Raw genomic sequence first — 4,620 nt, forward strand, 5'->3', positions numbered from 1 at the left:
TTCACACACACACACACACACACACACACACACACACACACACACACACTCTCTCACATATGTAAACAAAGGCCCAGGCGTCTGATTGGCTGATAGTAGCTACTTGGTTGATTTTCAGGCTCTCTGTTGTTATTTCATGGAAACAAGCCACACCCTGCTGTGACCCTGATCCACTGTATCACACACACACACACACACACACACACTCACTCACACACACACACACATGGGGATCAGGGGATCCTTGGAAAGCAGTATCAACAAACGGAGCTCATCTCAGTTTAAGGAAGAAGAAAAAGAAGAAAGAAATTCATTGTCAATTCAAACATACTGCAAATATGTATGTGTATATATGTATATATGTATTATGTATATATATATACATATATATATTAATATAAAACAAGCTTCGATCCTTCATCTCAGAGTGTGTTCAAACATGGCCGACTTAACTGCAGATAACAGAAACTGAAAGAAAAGACATTTAACAGCTCAGCAGAACACATTGTACCTGCTCTAATCACACGTGTGTGTGCGCGTGTGTGGGTGTGTGTTATCATAGTGCAGCCATAAAATAATGTAGTAAAATGTGATGAAGTCCCAATAAAGTTGCACAGTTTCAGCAATAAACCCATCAGCTGCATGACACGTAGCTACAGAAGAGTGTGTGTCTTCATGTGTGTGAGTGTGTGTGAGTGTGTCTTCATGTGTGTGAGTGTGTGTGTGTGTGTTGAAGTTGTCCAGTGCTGGTCTTTTAACCCTGAGACAACAGCTGTTTGTTCTGTCTGAAATATTCTCCTCAGGTTTGTCAAACTCTGATTGTGTACAAATATCTTTTACGGCCGAGCTCAAACATTAGCTGGTGTTCATGAGGAGCAGCTCGGTGCTTCATCGTGTCAGCGTCCCCTGATCACCTCGGGTTCATTCAAGTTTAACAACTGAACCCAAACAGATGCTTCATCCTGTTTAAACGGTAGTGAATAAATGTTCTACAGTGTTTCCAGTTCTGTCAAAGTGAAACCAACTTAGTGGCTTTGATCTGATTATAAACACTTTAACTCTTTAATGAGTAAAATATTAACTGTTATTCTGTTACCAGTGTTGCAGCGTCAGCTTTATCTCAGGATGTAATGAAGTTGATTTAGGAATAATGACCACAGTATGAATTGCAGGTCACAAAATACCAAAACAACCCACACACCACGACAAGCGTGTCCCAGCCGTGTGCCACACTTCTTACGGTCCCACTAGAAACGCGTTGCGTTGTGGTGCTTCCGGCAGCGTGTTTCTGTATTTGGTTGAGTTTCTCTTATTTGTCAAATTGTTGAAGATGTTTTCTTCATGTGCCGTACGTTTGAGCTCTCAGGGCCACCGTAGAACACACCATCCAGCTCTCTAGTGCAGTACTCATTACAGGCCTGTTGTATATAATAAACAGGTGTTTCTGTGCTTTCTGCTCACTCGCTCCTCATCCTCCTTCCTGGTTGTGGCGCAACGATCAAACGTGTCCCCGGAGGAACGCCGTGTGTTAGGAACTAATTGCTCCTCTGGGAACCGGCAAAGGTCTGTTGGTGTTGGTCGGAGCTGAAATCCGCTGACGAATCATCACGACAGATGTTTATGAATATTCATGTTTTCACTTCTATAGCAAAGGGATCCTAATTTTAGAAAACTTCATATCATGGACGAAAAACAAATACTGTTCAGTCGGGTCTGTGAGGCATTTGAGGTCACGATGAGAGGATCGAATCATTTTTAGGTTTGACAGTTTGGAGTCACAGTTTCACAACAGCAGAAACAAATAAACAAAGAGTCATCATTTCAAAATCCACGTGTCCTCAGTTGTTGTTATTGTTCTCAGTGTTACACAGCGAGTCCTGCATTCAGTGAACCAACGTATCAAAAGTAAAAATACATATTGTGCAGAGTGGCCCCTTCATATACACACATAAACATATAATATTATTAAAATACTATGACTGATATATTAACCTTCTGAACCACAAAGCAGTTTCGGGGCGTTTTTGTCTCCCGTCACATGTTTCTCTCTGAGGTCTTGATTTTCTCTAGTAGAGAGAACTAGAACACAGAATAACACAGTTACGATGACATCAATCATTAAAAAGAAAAAAACACAAGTTGAATTCCTTTGATAATTTATAATTTTTACATTTTTTTACTGTTGATTTTTTAAACTTTTTCAGAAGAGCAACAGGAAGCTTCTTGACTAAAATCATTACAAACTGGCATGAGCGGGGGATTAAAACCAACCAGAACGTCATTGGTTCCATCTACTGAGCATCAGTGATATTGGTGACAAGAGGTGCCCGCGCAGAGCTCAAAGGATATTAAAAGACCAAACCCACCCAGACACAACCTGTTCACCTGCTGCTGTGTGGAAAGAAATACAGTATCAGCTGCCGAGACTCCTTATCTCATCTTCCACCCTCCATATACTATAACACAGTTGTTCTGTGTTTTCTTATTCTTGTTCATTATAAATTATAAAGTTCTGAAATCTATTAAATGAAGCCGTGGATGTGCGGCTAAACTTTGGGGCTGTTTTCACTTCCTTTATTTAAAGCACAAGTCACGTTCTACAGAGTCTGTCCACAAGTTGCTGTAAATACCACAGATACTTGTGGAGGAGAGTTCCAGGAACACGAGAACCGTATCGCTTGGTTTGAAAAACAAAGCTGACAGAATGAATAACACTGCACTCAGAAGCTCCATCTGGGATCCACTCACTTGATAAATTGCTCAGATTGAGAAAGCTGGTCGGCCTGTGCAAGGATGGGGGAGGGGCGTCGTCTCAACACAAAGCTCTCCAGTCAGCAAAACGTTAAACACACACACACACACACACACACACACACACACATATATAAAACAGTGTTACATAACTCCAGCCGGGGGCCCGAGTTCCTCGTACATTCAGAGAATCAGTAACTTGGGGTGAAGCGATCGGGACGCCTCCAGCAGGAGTTTTACAAACTGTCATTACATAATCTCTGTTGATCAATGCTACGGGGGGGACTACTCTTCACCCCTGAAGTCTCCAGCCCATGTTCACACACATACAAAGGACAATCTTATACTAACCCTAACTAAGCTGTTTCCTGTGAAAATGGAAGTTTATTTTGAAAAGACCGTATTAATGTAACTAGCCAAAACTGACACGTGTTGCTGGACCGTATGAGGACACGTTGGGTTGGTCCTGGGAAGTTTTAATTCAATTGTCAAGTGATCAAACAAGCCGGCAACGCCCTGTTAGTAAGTACATAGTGTACACAGTGTACTACATGGATGTGTACTAACAGGAGTATTCACATTGAGACACATCTCACTGCTGTCCCACCACACAGAAGAGGCATGTTTGAACCTTTAAGTGCGATAAAAGAACTACATTGTTGGGTCCACATCAGCTGAGTGAAGCTTCAGCCACGCGTTCGAACGGCACAACAATAACTTTATCTCTTTGCTGTTAATGAATCAATGTTTCTGTGCATGTTGACAGCCTGCAGGCTCACGGCACAGCAACAGATAAATCCTCTGATATTACTTCCTGCCATGTGCAACCTCCTCACATTCCTGTGAGGGAGAGCGAGGGGTGTGTCTCCCTCTCTCCCTCCCTCTCTCTCTGTGAATGGGGGAAACAAACTCGGTGAACCCAAAGCTTGCTGGCTGTCCTCCAACTGCTATCAAAGTTGATCCTCTGGGCTGAAAAGGCCTGTTTTCTTTCCTCCATTCAGCTCGGCACCACGGCCGCCCGTTAAATGGAAAGCGTGGAGCGCCAGAGTAACGATCACAAGCGGAAAGTTTTAAAGGGATTCGTGGCGACCGAGCAGCATCCACAGTTAAAGATACACTTCCTCCAAGTTAGCCACAGTGCCCAAAACGCCATGCAGCTGGAGATAAACGTTGGAGATGACTGTTCCCCCCTTGTAAGAGGATAAGGGTGAACATATTCAACATTTCTCTTCCTGTCAACATAACCATGTGCTGCTCCGTCTCTCAGCGCTGTCTGACGTCCTGTATGTGTCATTGGTTCCTACTATAGACGACAGAAACAACACACAAATGTCATCTTTAAGAGAGTTTCCTAGAACAGATGCTCACTGTTGTTTTTATGAAACTAAAGTTAGCAAACATTAGCTAACTAAAGTGAGACGGGTGTTTTTTATTCAAAAGGTTTGTATGATGTCTTTTTTATCGTGCGTTTATCTTCGAAAGTCCAGCAACACGTGTCAATTTCTGCTCGTACATGAATACAGTCTTTTCAAAATAAACTTCTGTCTTCACAAGAAACGACTTCAATACTTAGTTGAGACCATAAACCCGTGTTTACAATGTTTACTGAGGTAATAAATCAAGAGAGAAGTAGAGTCATTTTCTCATAGACTTCTATACAACCAGAGGAGTCGCCCCCTGGTGGACACTAGAGAGAATGCAGCTTTAACACATTTCATTAAAATCATTTTAAAAAGCCGCTGCAGGCTAAACACTCTGTCTGATCAGAGTTTTAAGACTTCCTGGTTTGTTTTTCAGCACCAACTGGAAGACTATTGTTCGTCTGAATGTGCCTCTAAATACAGAGGAGCCTCAACAGCTGTGAGTGAG

The sequence above is a fragment of the Anarrhichthys ocellatus genome, unplaced genomic scaffold (assembly GCF_004355925.1).
Source record: "Anarrhichthys ocellatus isolate YVR2014 unplaced genomic scaffold, GSC_Weel_1.0 scaffold132, whole genome shotgun sequence".
NCBI classification, from domain to species: Eukaryota; Metazoa; Chordata; class Actinopteri; order Perciformes; family Anarhichadidae; genus Anarrhichthys; species Anarrhichthys ocellatus.